Source organism: Netta rufina (assembly GCF_964035555.1).
Source record: "Netta rufina genome assembly, chromosome: Z".
NCBI classification, from domain to species: domain Eukaryota; kingdom Metazoa; phylum Chordata; class Aves; order Anseriformes; family Anatidae; genus Netta; species Netta rufina.
The window spans coordinates 73553869-73581686 of record NC_140126.1 but is presented as its reverse complement, the minus strand read 5'-3'; positions in this window follow the sequence as shown (position 1 = coordinate 73581686).

The following is a 27818-nucleotide window of genomic DNA, read 5'->3' as shown; positions in this document are numbered from 1 at the left end:
ATGTATAAGAATGCAAGAACATTTTGGTTTTTAGCTTTTCAGCTTTGGAGGCAAAAATATCTTTTAAAGGTCATGCAGTTTTTGTTTTGCTTTGTTTTGTTTTTTTTTTCCTACCCCTGAAAAATCTTTTATTTTAATTACATTTTCTTGTTTTGCACGTCATATATTAAGGAAACAATATAAGCAAAGGAAAGTTTACATAAACAAAGGAAAAAGAAAAAAAAAATGATGCAATGGCCTAATTCCAATGTCTGAATTAGTTGCAGATTCTTTCTCAGTTTCATATGCAGTGCTAGAATTTTCTCTTACTAATACTTATGGAAGCCAGTGCTTTTCAAGAAGTGAGGTGTCCACTGCTAAACAGATAGTCCTCTTCCTTCTTTGAAAGGCAATTTTATAATTTTGCAGTTCCCAGGTAGAATTAATTAGTATCCCACCTAACTTCATTGTTGTAAGAAAAAAAAAAATGAGAAAAAGGAAAAAAAATGCATGCTATCTCTGCTGGACAACCTTCAACAAGTTTGCAGATGACACCAAGCTGAGAGGTGCAGTTGATACAACAGAAGGAAGGGAAGCAATCCAAAGGGACTGGGACAAGCTAGACAAGTGGGCCCAAGTAAACCTAAAGAGATTCAACAAGTCCAAGAACAAGATGCTCCAGGGTTGGAGCAATTCCAGACTGGGAGAAGAACTGATTGAGAGATGCCCAGTGGAGAAGGACATGGGGGTCTTGGTGGATGAAATGTTTGACATGAAGCAGCAGTGTGTGCTTGCAACCCAGACTTCTGCAAGGAGGGGAGGAGGGCTGATTGTCCCCCTCTACTTTGCCCCATGAAGTCCCACTTGTAGTACTGTATCCAGATCTGGGGGCCCCACCACAAGAAAGACATGGACATATTAGAGCAGGTCCAAGGAAGAGACACAAAGATGATTTGAGGGCTGGAGCTGGGTTTGTTCAGCCTGAAGAAAAGGCTCTAAGGAGACCTTGTTGTGGCCTTTCAGTACTGAAAGAAGGCTTATAAAAAAGATGGAGAACAACTTTTACATGGGCACATAATGACAGGACAAGGCGGAATGATTTTAAACTAAAAAAAAAAAAGATTTAGATTAGATGTTAGAATGAAATTCTTCACTCAGAGAGAGGTGAGACACTGGAACAGGTTGCCTAGAGAAATTGTGGATGCTCCACCCGTCGAGGTGTTCAACGACAGGCTGGATGGGGCCTTGGCCAGCCTGATCTAGTGGGTGGCATCCCTGCCTATGGCAGGGGGGCTGCAACTAGACGGCGTTTCCTGCTCCTTCCAACTGATGACATTCTATGGTTCTCTGACATTGGTGTAGCATAAATGACTTTCAGAGACTGTTTATTCTGTTAGATTTGGTAGTCACTACCACTTAATATATTTATTAAGAACTAATATATTTACATCTGAACATTATTTGCAGCAAAATACAGTAGAAGTATGTACTTGTCTAATATGGAAGGTATCCAGGTTTAAAGCAACAGGGATTGGATCCACAGAATTACTGAGGTGCAAAGAAACACCTAAATTCAAGATTTATATTGACAAATCCCTTCTTCTTTGCCATCTTAACCTTGGAAACACCTAATCTCAAGCACTGATATATCTTCCAGGACTTGCCATCTAAGATGCTTCTATTATCAGGAGCAATTGTTGTGCCAGGAAGCCAACATGCTCATTCCCTCAAGGCATGTGGCATAGATTGGATCTCATCACAATGGACTGGAGCTTACCTCTGAGCTTCTAAGCCCAACTGCCACTTATCCCACTTCAGGTGTTTCATGTCAGGAGATCATGAACATCGAAGGGACAGTGCTTCCTTGTTAAACTGGGAGGAGAAAGAGAGAAAAAAAAAAAAAAAGGTTCCAAAACTCTTGTTAATGCCTAAAGTTTTGTCTGCCTTAGGACTGGTATCATATGTCCTAAGCATGTCCCACTGGCTGGTGAAACAGATGAATGTTCAGACTTTCATATCAGCCTTTTTAGGTAGTAATTCCTCCCATATACAGCACAGGTACATGTAAGTTGTCATTAACAAACTCTACAGTGAATTCTGTCAAGAATAAAGCTTTCTTGAAGTCAGGTATTATAATTCTTGATTGCTATAACACTAATTAATACATATGACAGCTAAGATACAAAACAACATTTCAGCCTTACTAAGAAAATCTGAACACATAATCAGCTTTAGGGTTCTAGTGGGCTGTTGGGTGCAGGTAATAGATTTTGTGTAACTTAATGTAGTTGATTATTAGAGCCATATGTGCACTGTCCATACAGGTTCATACAGAGCTACAAAATTTTCTTTCTAATGGGACATCGTTTATGACTTTTTTCAAATAAATGCAACTAAATGACAAGTTCAATACATAGGGTGAAGAAAAATAAATAAGATATCAGGGCACAAACAAAAGAAAATCAAGATTGCCAGTATGTGTAGGGGAAAAGGAATAGAGGAAAATAAGTGTCAGTTTCCATCTCCAAACAGAATGTGTATTTTAGCCATGCCTAACTCTAATGTGAATATCAAGTGCTACTCCTCTCTTTGTTGCACAGGCACCTTTTTTCCTCATTGTGTGCCTTGATCAAGAAAGAATGCATAATGTTCTTGCTTGTTTTGTTATGCTTAGTTTCAAATCTTAGCCTTCCAAAACAAACATGAACATTTTCTTAGAGCTTTGATTTCAAGGTACAGAAGTCAGAAATGCATGCTCAGCTGAGTTTGTATTTGATTTACATCTCAAAGGCTTTGCTCACAAGCAAGGTCCTCAAGCATTATGTTGTTTTAATATAAAATTTAGATTCCGCCACCAGACAAATGGTTTGACAAGTTGTGGCCAGTCAGCCTAAATTAAACTGCTGCCCTACAGCAGAAATGTACACGTTTTTTTTATAACTATAGTTAACATAACCTTAGTTAAAATAGCCTTGTAACAGAGTTCAATGTCTAAACCACGAATACCAGTGTATTTTAGATGACCTTTGAAAGATGCCTTTCTCAATGCTAACTTGACAAATAGCCAACACTAATTTTCTTCATTATTTCAATTTATTCATTTATTTATTTATTTTATAATGGATAATATTAAACTGTAGTTTATCCCTGCTATTGTGCTGTTTTGCTTAGGATGGCAATCATTCAATCACTCAAAATCACACAAGCCAGTCCTTTTGTAGGAGCAATAGACTCTGACCTTTGGTTTAGAAAGAGAGTATTGGTTCAGTGTTGGTTTGTTCCTATCAGTAGAAGACTTCCTTGTTTGAATTAGATGGATATTGGAAGTGTCCTACCTTTGACTTTAAATCAGTGGCACAGACATCTGTTAGATTAGCTTGTTTGGCTTCTTCCCAAATGAGAACTGCAGGGGTGGAAAACAACATGACTTGAGATTATTTGCCTCAGAGAATCGTTGTTTTCAATTTTTCTCTCTGTCAGTTCCAAGCTGTGTTTTATGTGCAGTACACTCTTCTCCAATCCTTTGATATACTACTGTTTGCGTTGCTCTGAAACTGTGTTTAAAGACTCTGCTTAAGAGGTTATCAAGAAGCAGACAGCTAAGGTATTTGGGAGTTTTCCTAAAAGAACTACTGTCCCCTCAAGAGTTTCAAACCAGAAGACTGGTAATTGCCACTACTGGTAATTACTTTTGCAGGTGAAAGATACAAATTTTATATGATATGATATGATATGATATGATATGATTAATTTGTTGACTAAGAAACAGATAACTAATACTTTTTTTGCTATTCTGATTATTTCTGTTTGTCTGGTTGGTGGTTTTATGCCTGCTCTTATCTGCAGTTCTCTTAGTAGGGGCTCATGTGACTTTTTAAAAATGCATTTGAAGTCATTCTTTACCAGATAAAATCGTAGCAACTCTGATACATTTTCAAGGGCAAAAAGGTATATTTTATGGCAACAACAACAACAACAAAACCCTGCTGGCCAGAGATTCTGCCACTTGGGAGAATGGTAGAGGTCTGTTTTTATTTTCTAATATATAAGACCACTGCCCTAGACCTTTGTTCATTTTAGCCTTTGTGAATATGCAACAGAACGAGACATAATCCTGTTTTATGCAACTAAATGTTCACTGTGTACATTTCCAAGTATGTTATCTAGAGGACTTTCTAGGTGATTATCTCTAGCATCCCCATGACTATTCACCACAATGAAAGTGGTATAGATTTTACTGCAAAGGAAGAAACTGTGTGGATAGATCTTCCCCCCCACACCCCCTTTTATTATTGTTGTAATACATTCAGCTACAGTTTTGTGCCAAATCAACTTTTAAATGTTGCCTCTGACATTCATGTAAAGGCACACATCTTTCCAATTTCTCAGTTTCTCTACTTTTCAAATAGACTCCTCAATACGGTTTCAGGTTGACTGACTTCAGCTGGTTAAACATAGCCAGGCACAATCTGGAAGCTTATGGTGCTTGCAACTTATATCAGCTGTGATATTCCATAAAACTTTTCTATATTTAGTTCAATTTTTCAGCTATGAAGTGAATATCAATCAAATCTTACTGTATCAGATCTTCCTTGCCATAGTAGTCTAATAAAATATCCCAAAAGCTCAATTCCATTATGTTAAAGACCACATTCCCTTCCCTTCCCTTCCCTTCCCTTCCCTTCCCTTCCCTTCCCTTCCCTTCCCTTCCCTTCCCTTCCCTTCCCTTCCCTTCCCTTCCCTTCCCTTCCCTTCCCTTCCCTTCCCTTCCCTTCCCTTCCCTTCCCTTCCCTTCCCTTCCCTTCCCTTCCCTTCCCTTCCCTTCCCTTCCCTTCCCTTCCCTTCCCTTCCCTTCCCTTCCCTTCCCTTCCCTTCCCTTCCCTTCCCTTCCCTTCCCTTCCCTTCCCTTCCCTTCCCATAAAAATCAAGAGGCAGAAGTTAAGAAGAAATGATTCTTCACAGTTTTGCAGCTGACATGAAATCTTCCACAGCCAGTGGAAGGCAGTGTAGGACTTGAACTTCTGTTCTAAGCAGAATCTGGCAAAGTTTGAAATCCCATATTCAGGTCGTTTCCTCTGCCACAGAATTTCAAACCAACTCATTCAGCTCCAGTTCGGTAACAGCAGGCCTGTACTGTTGCTTTAGTTCACTTTTAGTCAGTTTACCTAAGGCAAGAAAAATCTTCACGTGAAATCCAAGCTGAAAACACTTATATTAGGGAAGGCTTGTCTTAGTGTAAGTGTTTCCTGTCGTGATATTAAGTATAGAATCATAGAATCATAGAATATCCTGAGTTGGAAGGGACCCTAAAAGATCACAGAATCACAGGATCACAGAATTTCTAGGTTGGAAGAGACCTCAAGATCATCGAGTCCAACCTCTGACCTAACGCTAACAGTCCCCACTAAACCATTTCCCTAAGCTCTACATCTAAACGTCTTTTAAAGACTTCCAGGGATGGTGACTCCACCACTTCCCTGGGCAGCCTGTTCCAATGCCTCACAACCCTTTCAGTGAAGAAGTTCTTCCTAACATCTAACCTAAAACTCCCCTGGCTCAACTTAAGCCCATTCCCCCTCGTCCTGTCACCAGGCACGTGGGAGAACAGGCCAACCCCCACCTCGCTACAGCCTACTTTAATGTACTTATAAAGAGCGATAAGGTCGCCCCTGAGCCTCCTCTTCTCCAGGCTGAACAAGCCCAGCTCCCTCAGCCGCTCCTCGTAGGACTTGTTCTCCAGGCCCCTCACCAGCTTCGTCGCCCTTCTCTGCACCCGCTCAAGCATCTCCATGTCCTTCTTGTAGCGAGGGGCCCAAAACTGAACACAGTACTCGAGGTGTGGCCTCACCAGAGCTGAGTACAGGGGGACGATCACCTCCCTAGCCCTGCTGGTCACACTGTTCCTGATACAAGCCAGGATGCTGTTGGCCTTCTTGGCCACCTGAGCACACTGCTGGCTCATATTCAGCCGTCTATCAACCAATACTCCCAGGTCCTTCTCTGCCTGGCAGCTCTCCAACCATTCCTCTCCCAGCCTATAGCTCTGCTTGGGGTTATTGCGCCCCAGGTGCAGGACCCGGCACTTGGCCTTGTTGAACTTCATGTAGTTGACCTCAGCCCATCAGTCCAGCCTATCCAGATCCTCCTGCAGAGCTTTCCTACCCTCAAGCAGATCGACACACGCACCTAACTTGGTGTCATCTGCAAACTTACTGAGGGTGCACTCGATGCCCTCGTCCAGATCATCGATGAAGGTATTAAAGTGGACCGGCCCCAGCACCGAGCCCTGGGGGACGCCACTAGTGACTGGCCTCCAACTGGACTTGACTCCATTCACCACGACTCTTTGGGCCCAGTTATCCAGCCAGTTTCTAACCCAACGAAGCGTGCGCCAGTCCAAGCCAAGAGCAGCCAGTTTCTTGAGGAGAATGCTGTGGGAGACGGTGTCAAAAGCCTTGCTGAAGTCAAGGTAGACCACATCCACAGACTTTCCCTCATCCACCCAGCGCGTCACTCTGTCATAGAAGGAGATCAGGTTCGTCAAGCAGCACCTGCCTTTCATAAACCCATGCTGACTAGGCCTGATTGCCTGCTTGCCCTGCAAGTGCTGCATGATGACTCTCAGGAGGATCTGCTCCATGAGCTTCCCTGGCACTGAGGGCAAACTGACAGGCCTGTAGTTTCCTGGGTCTGCCCTCCGGCCCTTCTTGTAGATGGGCGTCACATTTGTTAGCCGCCAGTCAACTGCGACTTCCCCCGATCGCCAGGACTGCTGATAAATGATGGACAGTGGCTTGGCCAGCTCCTCTGCCAGTTCCCTCAGTACCCTTGGGTGGATCCCATCCAGCCCCATCGACTTGTGCACATCTAAGTGCCGTAGCAGGTCACCAACCAGTTCTTCATGGATAGTGAGGGCCACATCCTGCTCCCCATCCCCTTCCACCAGCTCAGGGTACTGAGTATCCAGAGAACAACCGGTATTGCCGCTAAAGACTGAGGCAAAGAAGGCATTGAGCACCTCCGCCTTTTCCTCATCTCTTGTAACTAAGTTTCCCCCCGCATCCAGTAAAGGATGGAGATTCTCCTTAGTCCTCCTTTTTGTGTTGATGTATTTATAAAAACGTTTTTTGTTATCTTTAACGGCAGTAGCCAGATTGAGCTCCAGATGAGCTTTGGCCTTCCTAATTTTGTCCCTGCACAGCCTCGCAACATCTTTAAAGTCCTCCCTAGTGGCCTGCCCACTTTTCCAGAGATTAGAAACCCTCTTTTTTCTCCTAAGCTCAAGCCACAATTCTCTGTTGAGCCAGGCTGGTCTTCTTCCCCGCCAGCTCGTCTTTGGGCACGTGGGGACAGACCGTTCCTGCGCCATTAAGATTTCCCTCTTGAAGAGCGCCCAGCCTTCCTGGACCCCTCTGCCCTTCAGAACCGCCTCCCAAGGGACTCCACCAACTAGTGTCCTGAGCAGCTCAAAGTCAGCCCTCTGAAAGTCCAATACAGCGGTTTTACTGGTCCCCTTCCTGGCCTTGCCAAGAATAGCGAACTCCACCATTTCGTGGTCACTCTGCCCAAGACAGCTCCCGACAATCACATCCTCCACCAGTCCTTCTCTGTTTGTGAAGAGAAGGTCTAGCGGGGCATCACCCCTAGTAGGTTCACTAACCAGCTGCGTCAGGAAGCTATCTTCCATGCTCTCCAGAAACGTCCTAGACTGCTTTCTCAGGGCTGTGTTGTGCTTCCAGGATATGTCAGGGAAGTTGAAGTCCCCCACGAGTACAAGAGCTGACGATTTCGCAACTTCTGTCAGCTGCCTGTAGAATTCCTCATCCGTCTCCTCATCCTGGTTCGGCGGTCTATAGCAGACCCCAACCAGGACACCAGCCTTGTTGTCCCTGCCGATCCTAACCCAAAGGGACTCGACCTTGCCATTCCCAGCCTCGAGTTCTACAACCTCGAAAGACTCTCTAATATAGAGAGCCACACCACCACCCCTTCTGTGCTTCCTGTCCCTTCTAAAGAGCTTATAGCCAGGCATTGCAGTACTCCAGTCATGAGACTGGTCCCACCACGTCTCCGTGATGGCAACCAAGTCGTAGCCTGCCTGCTGCACGATGGCTTCCAGCTCCTCCTGTTTGTTACCCATGCTGCGTGCATTGGTGTAGATGCACTTCAGCTGGGCCATTGCCTTATCCTCCGGCCTTGCCATTGTTCCCCCTGGCACAGCCCCAACAACCCTAGCTTCAGCCCCATCCCCCTTCCTACCTAGTTTAAAGCCCTCTCAATGAGCCCTGCCAGCTCCTGGCCCAGGATCCTTTTTCCCCTAAAAGATAGGGACCCGTCTGCGGCCATCAGGCCAGGTGCTGAGTAAAGTGCCCCATGATCAAAAAAAACAAGATTGCTGCGTTGGCACCAGCCCTGGAGCCACGTGTTTAACAGGTGGGCTTTCCGTGTCCTCTCTGAACCCCTCCCTGCCACTGTAGGGATGGACGAAAACACCACCTGCACTCCCGCTCCATCCACTAACCGACCCAGCCCCCTAAAGTGTCTTTTGATAGCCTTCGAGCTTCTGTCTTCAATGTTGTCACTGCCCGCCTGGACTATCAAAAGAGGGTAATAGTCAGAGGGGCGTACCAGGTTGGGAAGCTTCCTGGCAACGTCCCTGGCCCTGGCCCCAGGGAGACAGCAGACTTCCCTACGGGTAGGGTCAGGCCGACAAATAGGGCCCTCTGTTCCCCTAAGAATCGAGTCTCCAACAACAATAACCCTCCTGTCTTTCTTGGTGGAGGCAGTCCTGAGGCGTGGAGTCAACCTCCTCGCCCTAGGCATCCTCCTGGGAACACTTGCTACCTCTTCCTCAGCTACTGGTCTGTCGAGCTCCAGGGCCTCAAACCTGTTGTGTAAGGGCACCTGGGAATGCGGGGCCGGAAGGGGAGGGCGTCGCCTGCGATGTCGAGCAGGGACCTGTCTCCATTCCTCCTGAACTCCCAGATCCCCTCCCTCTGCCCGACGGCTACAGGGCAGGGGGTCCACCCCCATTTGAGGAGTCTCACCTCGGTACCTCTCCTTGAGGCCCTGCAGGGAGTTACTCCACAAGTCTATCTCTCGCTCACACTCCCTGATGGCCCTCAACCTCTCCACCTCCTCCTTGAGCTCCGCCACCATGCAGACCAGGTCATCCACCTGCTCGCACCTCACGCACGCAGTTTCTCTGCCTCCCGCTGATGGCAGCAACAGGCTCAGACACTCCCTGCATCCGGTGACCTGAACTGCAGCATTTTTTAACGGATCATCAAGTCCAACTCTTGACACCGCACAGGTCTACCCAAAAGTTCAGACCATGTGACTAAGTGCACTGTCCAATCTCTTCTTAAATTCAGACAGGCTCGGTGCAGTGACCACTTCCCTGGGGAGCCTGTTCCAGTGTGCAACCACCCTCTCTGTGAAGAACCCCCTCCTGATGTCAAGCCTAAATTTCCCCTGCCTCAGCTTAACCCCGTTCCCGCGGGTCCTGTCACTGGTGTTAACGGAGAAAAGGTCTCCTGCTTCTCAACACCCCCTTACGAGGAAGTTGTAGACTGTGATGAGGTCTCCCCTCAGCCTCCTCTTCTCCAGGCTGAACAGGCCCAGTGACCTCAGCTGTTCTTCGTACGTCTTCCCCTCCAGGCCTTTCACCACCTTCGTAGCCCTCCTCTGGACACTCTCCAACAGTTTCATGTCCTTTTTATACTGTGGTGCCCAGAACTGCACACAGTACTCGAGGTGAGGCCGCACCAGCGCAGAGTAGAGCGGGACAATCACCTCCCTTGACCTACTAGCGATGCCGTGCTTGATGCACCCCAGGACACGGTTGGCCCTCCTGGCTGCCAGGGCACACTGCTGGCTCATATTCAACTTGCTGTCCACCACGACCCCCAGATCCCAAGTATGCTTGCCTGATCCTTTGAAAAAGAGCAGAAAAGCTCTTAGCCTTGACAGTGAGGACTAATGGTTCCCTCCTTAACCAGACCCACAGTAGAGAATCGTAACTCCACAGGAAACAACTTTTTTCACAAACCTGTCTTACCCCAGAAGACTGTATCAGTTGAAGCAGTTTCACCAGTCACAATAGGGCAGCCATAGATGTTATGGACAGAAATAGACTTTATTTCTGAAGTCATCCAAGCATGTAGTTTCCCTGTTCTGTTCCTTAGAATCACAGAATCATTGAGGTTGGAAAAGACCCCTAAGATCTCCTAGTCCAACCTTTAATCTAGTACAAAAGCCCACCACTAAACCATTCTACTACGTTCAACATCTGCATGTTTTTTGAAGAACTCCAGGGACAGTGACTCAACTAGTTCCACAGGCAGACTATTCTAATGCCACACAACCCTTTCAGTAAAAAAAAAGAAAAAAAAAAAAGTCACAATATCCAACCTAAACTTCCCCGGGTGTAATTTGAGGCCATTTCCCCTTGTCTTATTACTCAGTGTTTGGGAGAAGTGCACGATCCCCACTTTGATACAACCTCCTTTAAGGTAATTTTAAAATACAATAAAGTCTCCTCTGAACCTCCTTTTCTCCAGGCTAAAAACACCCAGCTCCCTCAGCCACTCCTCCCAAGACTTGTTCTCTTGACCCTCCCACCAGCTCCATTGCGCTTCTCTGGACATGCTACAGCACCTCAATGTCCTTCTTGTAGTGAGAGGCCCAAAACTGAACACAGTGTTTGAGGTGAAGCCTCTTGAGAGCCTAGTACAGGGGGACAACCACTTCCCTAGTCCTGTTAACCATGCTATTTCAGATACAAGACAGGATGCTGTTAGCACCCTTGGCCACCTGAGCACACCACTGGCTCATATTCATCCAGCTATTGACCAATACCCCCAGGTCCCTTTCTACTGGGAAGCTTTCCAGCCACTCTCCCCCCATCCTGTACTGCTGTATGGGGTTGTGCCTGGAGTGCAGGACCCAGCACTTAGCCTTGTTGAACTTCATACAATTGGCCTGAGCCCATGTATGAACCCTATTCAGATCTATCTATCATTCATGTCCTTATTTATTTATTTATTTATTTTCCATAAGACATGAGCGAATGAAGTGGAGCAAATTTCCTGTGCTGAATTTGCATGATGAAATCTTGAAAAAAATTATGGTAATTTCCAGGTATGTACAGTCATGACCGTGACAATACTAAAAATGCTTTTCTGGTTATGAAGAATATAATTTCATATAGAAAGATGAGCAAAGGATAACTTACAAACAACATCTCAAAAAGAAAAAAATAGGAGGCACAATATATGCACTATGCTCCTAACCTGCAACTCATATTAGGAAAAATATCTATATACTAGTGCCTAACCAAAGCATTTGGTAGCTTTTAACTCATTTGTCTTTATCTGTAAATCCAGTTATCTTGATCTCCAAAATACTTCGATTTTGGTAGATGGCACTGAGTTTTATGAAACTGATTACTGACTATCCTCAAGAAAAGTAAGCTCAGAGAGGAATGTGTCACTGTGTATCAGTACCTGAAGGAAGGACGTAAAGAAGACAGAGTCAGATTCTTATCACTATTACCAGTGATAGACCAAGTGACAATGGGCTACCATTGAAACAGAAGTTTATTTTAAACGTAAGTAAAGGCTTTGTTTTTACTCTGAAGGTGGTTGAACAGAAAATCATGCTGCCCAGAGAAGTTATGGAGTCTCTGTCCCTTGAGATATTCAGAATGCAACTAGGCAAGGTCTTCAAATGCTCTCCATCTCCAGACATCTCTTCCAGCTTCAGCTGTTCTGCAGACTCCTTCTTCTGAGTGCAAGTTCAAAGTGTCAATACTACTGCTATTCTTCCAGTTTGCCTTTTCTGAGATCCAGTTCAGACAACTTTCCTGAAAATAAAGATCTTCTAAGAATAAAGTAACAAACGAACCATCAATTCTTTATTTTAGCAAGATAAAGTCTGCAGTGAAAACACTGTGTTCCATTTCAACAGTAACATTGTGGAAGAAATCATTTCACCTAGTTTAGGAATGTCTATGGCTTAGGAATTAGAAAAGCCAGAAAGCCTGAAATTGAAGTTATGTAACACAATGAAAAAGTATGATTATATTCTTCTCACACTATTATCTTTGAAAACCCGCAATTTGGGAGCTAAATGTCAGTTCAGGAGGGCTATTAATGTTGGAAATAAATGTATATGAGTAGATTTTTCAAAGCGCACAAACACTCTCATAATACTGAAAGAAACCTGTGGTGCACTGAAAGGATTTCAGCAAGAAGCTGTCATTCTGTAGTCTCCTGCTCGCCAAGACAATTTGGATTTGGAATGGCAAAAGTTTCTAAACTGCCAAGAATAAATTTACAAAGAATGATGCCTTTAATGTTCAACAGTGCCTACATAAACAACTTTATTTTTTTCAGAAGTTCTGGACACATCCTGTTTGAAAGAACCTAATATTTGTTCTCTGGGCCCTGTTCAAAGCCAATGCTAAGAGTTGAAATCTTTCCTTTTATACTCAACGTATTTGTACATTGAAAGTGTTAGACCAACAGCAAACTTAGCAGTCCAAATAATTACAGCAGAGTAAGCAGACTTGTCTTTTTGAGTTCAACAGTTTTTCTTTCTTTTTTCCTTTTTATTTTCTTTTTATAACAAATATCTATCTTTATGATCTTAATTTTAAAGTATAGCAGGGAAATGCGAAATTACCCTCATGTTGCCACAAACTAATCAAAATGTATTTTTACCATTGCCTCTTCAATTAGTTCACAAGAAGATCTAAGTCAGATATTAGAAGTATAGAATTATTAATTATATATATATATAATATAGTATATATTATATATATATATATAATATAGTATATATTATATATATATATAATATAGTATATATCCCATAGTATTATATATATAATGTATAGTTTTATGTAATATATATATATACTTTTTTTTTTTTTTTTTTGGATCAAGGAAGCTTGAACCTTGAAACTGATGAGGATTCTCATTGCTGGATTCCAGCACACTCTGCCAGTCTCCCCATTTTTGCTGCATTTTATAATACTGGTATTAGTGCCAAGAGATTGGTCATGACTGTATGATATTTTTTCAACTCTTTTTATATTCCGAGTCTTTCTAGAACCATAAAGTAGACAAAGATAGCCGAGGTAGAAGAATCTTGGCTCTAGTTTCTTATTCTTAAATAAATTTATGTGAATGTGTATTTTAAGTTTATTTCCCAGAAAGACTTCAGTTTTCTAAGACTTCTGTACTAAGGTAGCAGATACGCATTGTTCTCATCACCCATTTCCTTGTGAGTCTAAAAATGGGAAACTGGCAATCATTTACTTTCTTCTCTAGTATTGTTGTTTTCCTCTTAATTGTTCAATAAATAAATAAATAAATAAATACTCTACACCTGTCTGGATTTTTGTGAAGTTCCCTCCTTCAAAAACTGTGCAGTTGTAGAGCAAAATCTAAACCACTTAAAACACATAAGGCTGAAACTTTTGCTTTCTTCCACATTTCTTCAACTTCATAAAATATTTTTAAAGTTCTTTCTGTTCTTAACAAAACAGTATGCATGCAGTCCCTAGAAAAGAAGTATAAAATATCTTTCAGCTGTCTATTTAGGGATGTGGTGGTTTTACTCAGATGGGCAGCTGGGCTTCACCACAACCACTCTCTCACTCCCCCTCCTCAAAAGGAAACAAGAACATATGATGGAAAGGGCTTAAGGGTTGAGATAGGGGCAGAAAGATCCTATAACAATTCATGTTATGGGCAAAACAGACAGGATAGGGAGATTAATGTTGTTTATTGCCTGTCACTAGCAGACTAAAGCTGTGAGAAACTAAGAGCAAATTAAAACCACCTTCACTCCACCCACTCTCTTCCACTTTCTCCCCCAAAATGATGCAGAGGAATGGGGAATGGGGGCTGTGGTCAGACCCTGATGTTTCGTCTCCGCCGCTCCTTCATGGTCCCTCTCTGCCCCTGCTCCCCGTGGGGTCCTTCCCACGGGATGCCTTCCTGAACTGAACTGAGCCTGCGGGGGCTGCCCACAGGCAGCAGCTCTTCAAGAACTGCTCCCACATGGCTCCGTCCCACGGGGTCCATCCATCCCCCAGGAACAAACTGCTCCAGCACGGGTCCCCCACGGGTAGGCAGCAGCTTCCCCCAGGCCCCCTGCTCCTGTGGGGGCTCCTCTCCACAGGCTGCAGCTCCGGCCTGGGGCCTGCTCCTGCGGGGGCTCTCCATGGGCCGCAGCCTCCTCCAGGCCACATCCACCTGCTCCACCGGGGGCTCCTTCACCCATGGGGGGCTGCAGCGTGGAGATCTGCTCCATGTGGGATCCATGGGCTGCAGGGGGACAGCCTGCTCCACCAGGGGCCTCTCCCTGCACAGCCTGCAGGGGAACTGCAGCTGCCTGCCTGGAGCACCTCCTGCCCTCCTGCTGCACTCACCTGGGGGCTGCAGGGCTGCTTTGCACTCCTCACTCTCCCAGCTGCTGCTGTGCAGAAGTTATTTTTCTTCCATCTGCTCTCCCAGAGGCCCAACCAGCACTGCTCATGGCCCAGCTCTGGCCCACAGCAGGTCCCTTTTGGAGCACCTGGAGCTGGCTCTTCTCTAACATGGGGCAGCTGCTGGGCTCTGCTCAGAGACCACTCCTGCAGCTCCCCTGCTGCAAAAACCTTGCCATGTAAATTCAATACAATAACTCCCCAAGCATGACTTGTTATAACTAACACGGTGACTACAGTGCCTCCTACTGTCCACCTAAGACTTTGCAGGTTGCTTTGATTGGAAAGTACCAGGAACTTTACTTGTCATCAAAAGGCAACATCACAATTATGTCTCTGTTCCCTCAACCCACTTTTGCTTAGTTTAGTTGTTTAGATAACTATGTAATTATTTTGGTTCAGAAAGACTAGGATTACATCCTAGATTTGCACATTAAAATATGAAGTAGTGAATTAATCACACTTCCATTATGGGAAATGCTTGCATTCATGAAAGACAAAACAATCTATTTTATAAAATAAGTGTTGTAAATAAATTTGATACTTGAAGAACATTAAACATTCAATATACAACTTAAATGTAAGAGTCTTCTTTCACTGTCTTTTTAACATAAATGGAGATATTGCAATTAACATCCCACATTTTTTCTTGGTACCATATTCTGGAATACACAACCAAGAAAACCATGACTATTCTTTGCATTCCACTGTTTTCAGGAACATCTGACATCTCATTAACAATGCAAGTTAGGCACCTCTCTCTCTTCTCTCTCTCTTTCTCTCTTTTTGTTTGTTTGTTTGTTTGTTTGTTTTTTCCCCACTGCTTTGTGCGCATCACTGACGGCTATCCTACAACACAAAATGTTGTTACTTGATGCAGTTGAAAACAGTTTTACTTAGTCATTTTGTTCATTGGAATGCACTAACCTACTGCTCAGACGAACACTTGTCTACATGACTAAACAATGTAAGTATTCTAAGGATAACTTTTGAAAGTGAGTCATGTAAATTAGCCACATATAAATGTTAGCCACATTAACATTAACCACATGTTAAGGATATTCTAAGAAGTAAATAAATGGATTAATTTACAGAGCTTTTCAGAAGTTCATACAAAAATTATATGTGATGGGTGCTATTCTCTTTTGCCCATTCGCATTTAAGCTTTCCCCAGGGAGGGGTGTGGGATTGAACAAAATGAAAGTTGTCATTTCAATTACTTTTCCACTTAAAAAAAAAAAAAAAAAGCAGGAGACAATAAATCCTAGAATCCTAAGCAATTCGTAAAATTATAATAATGGATGTGGCAATATTCATGAAATCCACGAACAGAAATATAATGTGTGTTCCTCAGATGTAACTCACAGAACTATATTATTCAGCTCTGGTACACAACTGCATAGCTAAAAAATTATTTCTTCATTAGCACTGGTAAGTGACTGTGGCAAAACTGACCAAAGGCTAGAATATCATTTATCCAGGAGAATGTAGCTCCTTGAACAAGGCATGTCATTAGAGAGCAAATTCTGAGAACTACTTTACGCAGCGAATACTGGTTGGTTCACATTGGTTACCATTGGTTCACACCAGGTTACTTAAATACAAGCCAGTGCATTCCCCCATAAGTGGTGTCTCATATCTCATATGCCTGGTATTAACTCTCAGCTTATCCAGCTATGGCTTATTTTGTAGGCATTAAACTGCTCCCCAGGAGGAATGGTAGTGCATAAGTCAGGCAACCCAGTATCCATTTTCCTGCTACTCCAACTATTTTGTTTAGCTTTTTAAAATGTACAGCATGTTTATTTCCAGAAATTATACTCTCTTGTCTTCAAAATGACATTGACTGCAATATTCTTGTGAAGTCAGCAGAGCCAGATGTTTAATTTGCCACAAAAACCTAAGAAATTCCTCAGTGGGTGCATATCATCATTAAAGTTGTAACAGACAGATAACAAATAAAAAAGATAGAATAAAATTTGTGGGAGGAGAAGCTACATTTTGGGATGAGTATGTGAACTCCTCGCACTACTGTATTGTTCTCAATGTACTGAATAGTATGCACAAGCTCAAACTACTATATAGAGAATGATCGTTTATATTTAAAAGCAATTCCTGACTTCACAGTTTTCCAGAATAAATAAAATAAAAAGTAAAGTAAAGTAAAGTAAAGTAAAGTAAAGTAAAGTAAAGTAAAGTAAAATAAAATAAAATAAAATAAAATAAAATAAAATAAAATAAAATAAAATAAATAAAATGATTTATCAATTAGTCTCACAGACTGATTTTTTTCATCAAGACTGTATGTACCTATATTCATATCTACAAGTAGTGTCAAGGTAAAGCAACATTCAATAATTACATTGCCCTTGTCCCTCTAGAAATTAAAACACAATGCACCTTATGCCTGTCACAGTGGAAATGAGAAAATAGGGTTGCAGGGTTGCAGTGTACCTTGATAATTATATTTATCCAATAACATAGGTAGGGTTGCAGTGTACCTTGATAATTATATTTATCCAATGGCATAGGTATACCATATGAATTGGAATTGGAAATGTACATTATAAAACAACCACTGATGACAACCACACTATATTGGAAGACAGTAGCATATATTGCACATACAATTTTTTTAGTGCTTTGGCTACTGTGCAAAGCTGCCAATAAGTTTTGAAATATGTAAATGTTAAGCTAAGGTCTTGGAAACATAAAATACTGCATGCAGAAACAGAAAGAAGATACAAATCACAGACATTTTGTGAAGATAGAAGGTAAGACATTTCCATGTTCTGTATATGTAGTTGGTTTAGCACACCATAGTATATATCTTCAGACAGCTCAGGTGTTCTGCCACAAATCTGCCCTTATTTTTTCAGCTTAAAACCATGCATTTTCAAAGAAATCGTATTAACACCAGTGTTCAAAAAGAAGAAAATAAAGCAGCTTCTTTTTACAGAAAATTATGTCTTTTGTAAAGGTGTTGCTGAGGAAAGCATTCGATGCGTCATTTGGGAAGGGACGATTTAGGAAATCTTTGTTAATCTGTTATATCAGAAAAGACCTTATAAATAACTTATGCTTAAAATGACATTAATCATCTTTCTTTTACTCTCTAAGGTAATAATAATATAATAATAATAATAAAAAACAAACCTCTAGTACTTTGTTGATTGGTCCTCTTCCTTTTTTTTTTTACATTTTTTTATAGCCATAAAAATACAATAGCCTAGAAAAGTATATAATCACTATTATTACGAAAAGTAATTTCTGTAATCCATTATAATTTTTTCTACTTTAGCTCTCCTGTTGACACACTTTCTTAAACCTTAAAAACAACTTTTTTATTTTTTTATTTTTATTTTTATTTTTCCCCTTTTCATTCAATACTAGGTTATCTTGATAGAGAAAGTACCGTCCTGTTAGTTTATGCTCTTGGATAATTACATATTATCTCATATACAGCATGATATTTAAATGGATCCCTAGATGTTCCTATTTATTGAGCTGGTTGTCAAGCATGATAAATAGCATGATAAATAAGTCTGCTTTTACTGCACTCAGATATTGTGGCTCTCTGTAAGGCCTGTACAGTGTGTGATTCATAGGTAGTTCTCTTTCAATTCCCTTTTTTTCCCTTATGTGGGGAAAAAAAATCCTTTTGAGTCAAAATCATAGCAAATTTTAAAATGCTTCCTTTTAGAAACCTCTAGGATGTTTCATCTATCAACAATTCTGAACTGATATGTAATTTCTTAAAAATTTTCTTATGAATTCTGTTGTTAAAAACAATATATTTCAGGTGGCATGTTTGTCTTGGCATGGTTTTGTTATGGTAAAAAATGTCTTGAAGGTAATTGAGATAAGCTAAAACTCTTTTTGAATAATCTAAGAACACATATAACCAATTAAATTAAAATATAGAAATAAAGTTTGAAAGCTTTAGCATGTGCTCTGTAGTATCTTGGTCTTTCATTTAATGTCAGATTAGGTGACTAGCAGATAACTAAGTATAAATATTACCAATTACACAATTTGCCCTTATATCTATAAGAACAAGTAAGACATTATACTTTATTTTACTTTCTTATTTCTTTTTTTTTATTATTATTATTATTTTTCACATAAGGTGGTTTAAACTCCATTTCCAGTACCTTTCCTTCTACAAGATCCCAAACCTTCAAGTTGCGTTTTCAGGTTTCTCTGGCATTTGCCTCGGTTTGCAAAATGTTCCACTTGCCTTAATAGGTATTATACTAAGACATGAAGGTGTTCATTAGCTTCAAAAGCTTGTGAAAAATTTTGGGTGACTGAAAACACCAATAGTGACCATGGTCTAAAAAATAATCTTCCCATTCACCAGGTAACATGACTTATGTGGGGAGTTGATCAACAGATCAACATTAGCCAGCAATGTGTGGTTGTAGCCCAGAAAGCCATCCGTACCCTGGGCTGCACCAACAGCAGCATGGGCAGCAGGGCAAGGGAGGGGATTGTCCCCCTCTGCTCTGCTCTGGGAGACCCCACGTGGAGCCCTGCACTCAGCTCTGGGGCCCCCAGCATGAGGCCATGGATGTATTACACTGATTCCAGAGAAGGGCCACAGAGATGATCAGAGGACTGGACCACCTCTCCTATGAAGACAGTTGGAAGTTTTCAACCTGGAGAAGAGAAGGCTCTGGGGAGACCTTACAGTGGACTTCCATTGCCTAAAGGGGGATGCAGGAAAGCTGATGAGAGACTCTTTTTCAGGGAGTGAAGGGATAGGACAAGGGAGAATGGCTGCCCAGAGAAGCTGCGGATGCTCCATCTCTGGAAGTGTTCAAGGCCAAGCTGGATGAGGCTTTGAGCAACCTGGTCCAGTGGGTATTGTCTGCTAATGGCAGGGGTATTAGAATTCAATGATCCTTATTGGTCCCTTCCAACACAAACCGTTCTATAATTATGTAATTTGCCTATAAATAGTAACTTTTTAAAATTTGTATATATTCTAAAAATAAACATTTTTAACTTGGTGATTGGAGATTTGAGAAAATGTAGGAAGTCTTAAAAAGGACAAGCTACATGGTGAACAGCTTGATTTTATTTATGTAATTTTTCATTTTTCCCTATCTACAGTTGCTAGTTCAGAGTATTTCCAAACAGAATATGGCCATCCTTTTTCATCCTCCATCTTACATTCTATCATGGATATTCCCAATATCTGTTGAATTCAGCCACTACTTGTGTTATTGTCATACGTAGCAACTCCACTCTTAAATCACAGTGACCTACTTGGAGTACATCAAAATTCTGTTTTGTTTGTTTGTTTGTTTTTGTTTGTTTGTTTTGTTTTGTTTGTTTGTTTGTTTTGGGGGGTGGTCTAGTTGACCTTGAGATCACTCGGTAGTGTTGCTCTTTCCTAAACCTTTGTGTTACCTCCTCTACTAGAGACCTTCTAGCATTCAGTTCTTTGTATTTCCCGTGTGAAATCGTTCTGTGCAATTGCCGTTTCCCCTATTGTAAAACTGCCAGTTTGTAATGCTTTGTTATCAGATTAACTGCATGAAGTTATCAGATTAACTGCATGAAGTTCAACAAGGCCAAGTGCTGGGTCCTGCACCTGGGGCGCAATAACCCCAAGCAGAGCTACAGGCTGGGAGAGGAATGGCTGGAGAGCTGCCAGGCAGAGAAGGACCTGGGAGTGATGGTGGATAGTCGGCTGAATATGAGCCAGTGGTGTGCTCAGGTGGCCAAGAAGGCCAACGGCATCCTGGCTTGTATCAGGAACAGTGTGACCAGCAGGGCTAGGGAGGTGATCGTCCCTTTCTACTCAGCTCTGGTGAGGCCGCACCTCGAGTACTGTGTTCAGTTTTGGGCCCCTCGCTACAAGAAGGACATGGAGATGCTTGAGCGGGTGCAGAGAAGGGCGACAAAGCTGGTGAGGGGTCTGGAGAACAAGTCCTACGAGGAGCGGCTAAGGGAGCTGGGCTTGTTCAGCCTGGAGAAGAGGAGGCTCAGGGGCGACCTTATCGCTCTCTATGGGTACCTCAAGGGAGGCTGTAGCAAGGTGGGGGTTGGTCTGTTCTCCCACGTGCCTGGTGACAGGACGAGGGGGAATGGGCTTAAGTTGAGCCAGGGGAGTTTTAGGTTAGATGTTAGGAAGAACTTCTTCACTGAAAGGGTTGTGAGGCACTGGAACAGGCTGCCCAGGGAAGTGGTGGAGTCACCATCCCTGGAAGTCTTCAAAAGACGTTTAGATGTAGAGCTTAGGGAAATGGTTGGGACTGTTAGCGTTAGGTCAGAGGTTGGACTCGATGATCTTGAGGTCTCTTCCAACCTAGAAATTCTGTGATTCTGTGATTCTGTGATTAGTCAAAGTGTGGTTGGCAAAACAGAACCATCACTGACCTTTTGTTGGTCAGTATCCAGAGTGATTCTACCTCCTCTAAACAACATTTTTCATATCCATGCTTGTTTCTACTCTGAATCAAATTATAAATCTTCTGTTTTGCCCAGGAAAGGCAGAGGAGCTATTATTTACAATAGGTACATTTTCGTTCATATCTGGAATGGTAATCTAAAAACTGGTTAAGAAAACTCACTTAGAGGAGGATTTCATGAGTGTCTTTCACCTCTGGTGGTATTTAGTGAAGTAAAAGTGGTGCTTCTAACTAATACTGGCATGGTATCACCAGGAACATGGATTTGCCTCTTCCCCCCTTTAACTTTAAATGTGTTAAAAACAATTTTTAACACATTTATGACACATACTTATGGGAATTATGCAAAAGGAAGTAGAAGAATAGTTCACTCTATTTTATCACTTTACAAAAGAATAACACTAGTAATGGATAACAACATGAAATGCAGCTTTACAATGCAGGTGCCTTAACAGATAATAAATAAGATATATGAAGTTATTGGGAGCTGCAGGGCTCCACAGTAGTTTTTATTGAGTGCACCTTTGTAGGGAAGAGGGAGCAAGTAGCAAATAAACTATTTCATGAAGAACATATAGTACTGAACACCAATGAGACATAACACACAGTGCTTTTGTTTTAACAAACAAAAACAAAAAAACGTATTGGCATAGGAACAGGCATAAGCTCAAAGTTAGAAGTCACTCACAGTGAATTTCTTTATAAACTTAAAGATGTGCTTCAGTTGTGAACAGATGGTCCCAGTCCTTCAAGCTTCTTTCTTTCAGATGAGGCAGGGGGAAGGTTAATTGGTACATTCAACCTATTAGAGGTCTGAACAGACCACACTTAATGTGACAGCAAACTAAAATATTTCTCCAAGTCAGTTTTCCTCACCAGTGTGTTTTCTTCTAATTTCAGCAAGCATTTTCTAATGATAGTTTCATCATACACAGTGTTCCTCAAATTGTTAGAAAGAGACACAAATTTTCATCATCCATTCAAACAGCTTCATAGATATTTTCTTTCTTCTTTTTCTAGTTAAGGATGATTTTGGTGAGTAAGGTTGTTGGATATTTGCATTTTACTTGATATTTTAAGTGTCGTAGGCATTAAAGTGAGCAGGTAAATACCTCTTTGTATAATCCAAATCAAAGACAATACAAGTGTAATAAAAACTGAGAATATTGTTCACATTCAATAAGAAAGCATGTTATAGGATCAGTATCATTGCTATTTAAACCTATGTTTAGAAGCATTGATAAAATAAAAGGAACAATTAAAAATACAGTTAATAACATCTACATTATTTCAAAAATACTTCTGAGCGTCTAGATTAGGGTACTTGTATAGGGTATGGCAAACTAAGTCTAGGCTCTCGATTTCATTCTATGGTGTTATATAGTGAAAACTAGAAAAATTAGAACTTTCTTTTTCTTTTTCTTTTTTCTGTAATAAAGTTCAAGGTTTTATTTAATGACTAAAATGTTGTACAATGGAACCAGGCATAAACATTTTAAAATGAATGCAAATGTAATACACCATGAAACTTATTCATATCCCTGAAAGAAGAAAATGTGGACGGCAAAAGTGAAAAAGTGACTGAATTTACTTGTGGAGCACAAATACACTTAGCAGCTGTGTTGTATAACAGCTGACTGTTCTCACATCCTCCTTCTGATATCTGCCATCACCTTCTGGAGAGTTGATGCTGGGCTGGATGGACTTTCATTCTAGCATAATATAATGATACCACACTTCTCTGCTTCTTAAAATTGTAACATGTACATAGACAGATATCTGGAAATGAGTCACTGCCACCCTCTGCCTATTGTGGTGTTACATGAAAGCTTTGCTTATTCAGACTATTTCACAAGTTCCCATTTACTGACGCATGAGAGCACATGGGCCATATCCCCATCCGGAGTTCTAGTTTCAATATGCAGCACTCTGGCAGGCTTTGATGGCCTTTATGTTTCCAAACAAAAATGTCAATGCTCAGTCCTTTGAGAATGATGATCTGGGCATTGCATCCAGTTAGGATGTTTCTCTAAGACAGCTGGCCCAGACTGACATAAAATTCATCAGTTGAGCCTGGAACACAACTTATGTATCTTGGCAGCTAAAGTTTTGGCAACGTAGTTGTGATAAGCTGTAAACCAGTCTGTATTTGGCAATCAGCCTCTGCTAGTGTTCATATTTATTCCAGTTTTTTAAAGCCAATTTGTTTTGTTTTGTTTTGATTTTCAAGATAACCTGTGCAGACCAACCAATGTGCAGATCTGTGGCAAAATTTCTTACAGCTGCAAGAGCAGAGACAAGCAATTTGTAGAGAGCAGGTCTTCAAATGTGTGGTTTTATAGTTGAGTGAAGCTTTCTCAAAATTAAAGAAAAATGTTTTTGTCTTGTTTTATTTTCATAATGTAGTTACAAATTTGGGTAAGTTGTTGGAATTTCTTTTAAGGGTGACTGAAACCTCCTCAGAAAGTAATGTTTTTGTTTTAAAAATAATATTGTCATTTCCTTAGTTTTTGTTTCACTTCAAAAATAAAATCAAGACATAAACAGTGGTGTGAAGCAAGTCGTCTTATATATAAATTTATCTGAGCCCATGAAATGATGCTACTTGTTACTCATGCACACACAATTTCCAGCCACAGAGAATACTTTTCATCTAGATGTGGTCTTAAATTGCTGTAATACCACCTGTTTGTTTGTTGTTGTTGTTGTTGTTTTTGTTTGTTTGTTTGTTTGTTTTGTTTTCCAGATTTCTTAGAAAGCAATATAATCAATGAAAGTTAGCATAAAGTAAGTGCCTTTTGTTTTACTTTGTTTTCCTTTTATCATAACCACCAGAATTGCACTTTGAAAATTACACCTTTACCATACTGATACTGAGTCTAGAATACTACATTAGATATACTTATCCAAGTTAAAGATATCTGCAATTATTTGCTGTAGACACTTGTCAAGGTAACTTCACAAAAACATCTGAAGTGGAAGTATATTGAAGTTTACACTGGTAGATGTTTGAAAAGAAAATTAATTATTTTTATTGTGCTTGAGAATTACCTACGGCCACATTAAGAGGCTCTTCATTTTTTATTTAGGGTAACCAGTGTTCATGATGTTAAAAAATCTTTGCACTCTTAAAACTCAAGATGACCATGTAGTTTTATTTTTGACTTTATTGTTGTTATTATTATTAAATTTATAGAATATTAAGTTTTATTTTTATGAATAGAATTAAAACAAACAGGAGGCCATTTCCACAAATGCCAACACTGGGAAGTATTAAGCCATCTCACATCACCGCTCCATTTCACTTGGTACTATTGCACATATGCTGTGCACTTAACTTGTATGGATTAGCCATTCTTCCAGTATCTCCATCTGGACAGTCAGATGTCCAGATATGGTAGACTGCCATCAAAAACAACAGAATTGGTAAGTCTACGTTTGCTTGGTGCAGAAACTTCCACTTTTGGTTTGGTAAACTCTTGTATTAAACGATTATTTTGGCTCAGTCTGCATGCTGCTCTTAAAACTTTTTAGCTGACTTGTCTGCCTGGCACTGGTTGTGTGAAAATGGAGGCAAATGTAGACTGTGACATAAAATATACAACCATATGAATGATAAAGCCAAACCTGACTGCATGTTAACCATGGCAATGCTTAGATCTAGTAAAAAAACTACTTGGAAAGAGCCTTGAACACACATTACATTTTATAATGTCTGTGACTGTCCTTGTAGAAAAGATGCATTTAGTAGCAGCCATTGACAGATTACCACAGAACAGAGTTCAGATTAAAAAGTGAAAAATTAGTGTGTAAAAGAAAGCCCACAAAGCAAGTAGAACTTCAAAAAAACATCTTTCAGCTAGTTGGCAAGTATCAGAATTGTCTTTACAGGCACCATATATAGTGTCTGGATTTGAAAAGAATGGGCTAAGAACAGCTGGTTGACTAGAATAGCTGGAAAATATCAGTGCTACAGTATGTATATCTAAATCTTTACTTTATCCCATAAAACTGGTGAACCAAACTCAGAATTTGAGTAACAGAGAACACCACAACTAATACATTTTGTCTGAAAGTATTCTAAGTTGGAAATTTGCAATTCTGTATCATAAGGGTTGTATTGTACACTACATCACTAAGAACCTCCAAAGAAGTAGGGAATTTTCAAGCCAATTTATGAACACACTGAATTTCTAACGAGGCCCCTTATAAGTTGTTTTGTACAATTACAGAATTTTGATTAGCTTGGTTTAGGGATCAGCTTTTTTCTGAGTGAAGCTGAAGTACATGCAATTATCTTGAATGAATATTGTCTGGGGAGATATAAAATAATTTTGTGTCCAGTGCAGGTCAGACTCCTAATACCAATTTCATAAGTGTAAATATTCTAATCCCAGAAGTGCAGGACTGACCTTTCATATTGATTTTGTGCACTTTGCCAGGATTTTGAGAAAATATGAACCATGAAGTTTGAAATACTGTGTTACATTTCTCCACTTTAAAAGCAGTATCAGTCACTTTTAACATGTAAAGCTCTCCTGGGACAAAAACTCTCCACTTATGACAAATTTTCTTTTTGTTTCTTTACTTTTTTTTCTTTCCCTTTTTAAAAGAAGCCATTTAAACATTTTCCCTCTCTCTATGGAAAATGCAGGTAATAAGAAGGCAATGTTAGCCTTTAAAAATATAGGAAAAAAATGGTGGTAACAACAGTGTGGGAAATTATCTGTGTTTTCCACCCTTTCCATAGCCTGAGAAGAACATCTGAAGTGCATCAATTATACAAAGAGAGCATCTCTGGAGAGGTCTTTGATGGCACTTAGTCTTAATTGGAAACTGATTTTCATTTCTTTTGAAAGCGTCATTCTACAGAATATATTTCTTTACAGGTAGAAATCAAATGTTGTTTTACAAAGCACTTTAAAACATGACAGATAAAAATGTAATATAAAAGAGTCTCAACTTCCTATTCCACCTGGTCCAGGTTAAGCAAATGACACCTCATATGCTTCCCAGTCTTTATTTTCTTGTATTGCGTATTGTTTTATATATGTAAAATTTTTTCATTATTTTTAGCATAAAGTGGTACCTTAATATTCTATTTAAAATCTTTTAAGGGCCATACAAGCTTATATTCTATTGAAATGTACTGAGTACATACCAGTATTTAGAAAATATGCAGCTTTCACAGTTCTTTTTGGGTTAGGTTTACAAGGTTTATTAATACTGATGTAGTGTGATGTAGTTGGGCTTTTTGTTTGTTTTTTGTTTTTCTGCAGAAGAGCCAGTTTTCATTGTCATCAAATACACATACTCACTACACAGCTATTTATTATCATCCCCTGTTTGCCTCCAGACTGCTGCCTTTTACTCCATAATCTCAACATCCTTCATACTTCTCTTTACAGGAACAAGTGTTTTACCGAGTCACAGGAAGAAAAAAAAAAAAAAAAAAAAAAAAGCTTTGAATGACTTTGCAACAAAATTTACCAGAACTTAATTTTATTACATGAGACAAACAACTTAAAAATCCTTTGGATCTGATAGTAAAATATCCATTACATGAAATGGCGATTCATAAAACAAATGCCTAGAAACTATGTAGACAGCTGTTTGACATAATGTCTCAATAAAAACAGAGTTTCAGTTCAAAAATATCCTGTTTATTTCCAGCCTTTGAATACTTTTGACTCAAAGTCTTCTTCATTAGCAAAGACATTGTCTTAAGGCTGACATATAAATATTTGCAATTTAGGATTGTTTAATGTATCAAACATTTAAGTGAGAGTGTTATATTCGAAACAGAATAGGGCTGTTAATATGCACACATTTCAATACATTATTGTCAGCTAATGAATACTGTGAAATAAAATCTAACAAACAAATGAAAAAAAAAAACATTTTGATGTAATGGTATTTCTGTTAATGAGATAATTGTATTGTATTGACATCACTTTCTGGGTTCATAAGATCACACAGTTCACAGATTATAACTTCTTAAAATTTACAAGTTAGGCAAAAGGAGAAAAAGATTTACTTATTAATGGACTAAGTTACATGACGAATGCAGTTAAAAGCCAAACCTACATCAGCATAAGCAAAGCCTGGTGAGATGAGCCCTGTGCTGCAGTAGATGGTTACAGTCTCCTCAGGAGGGAAACGCAGGGCAGGCAAGGTGGGGAGGGAAGGGGGGGGTGATGTATGTGAAGGAAAGGCTGGACTGTGTGGAACTTGAAGTTGGAGATGGCAAAGTTGAGAACCTCTGGGTAAGGCTTAAGGGACAAACAAGTAAAGGGGATGTCTTTGCGGAAGTCTATTACAGACCACCTGGCCAGGATGATGACACTGATGAATTCTTCTTTGAGGAACTAAGAAATACCTCAAGATCAACTGCCCTTGTCCTTACAGGGGACTTCAACTTGCCAGGTGTAAACAGGGATTACCACACAGCTGACATAAGCAGGTCCAGAAGGTTCCTAAAGCACCTTGATGATAACTTCTTGGTGCAGTTTCTCAGGGAACCAACTAGGAAAGGTGCTCTCCCTGATCTGTTACTGGAGAACAGAGAGGGTCTCATGGGGGATGTGGCAGTTGGTGTCTGTCTTGGTCATAGTGACCATGATATGTTTGAGTTTGAAATTTTTGTTGACAGGAGGAAAACTGCCACCAAAACTTCAGCCCTGGATATGGGGAGAGCAGACTTGAGTCTGCTCAGGGGACTAGTTAGCAAGGTCCTCTGGGAATCTGCTTTTGAAGGCATTGGCGTCCATCAGTGCAGGTCAGTCTTTAAGCACTGCCTTCTAAAAGCACAGAATCAGGCAATTCCGAAATACTGGAAATCAAGCAGGTGGGGCGGAAGGCTGGCTTGGCTAGCCAGGGTTCTTCTTCTGGAGCTTAGGCAGAAAAAGAAAGTGTAC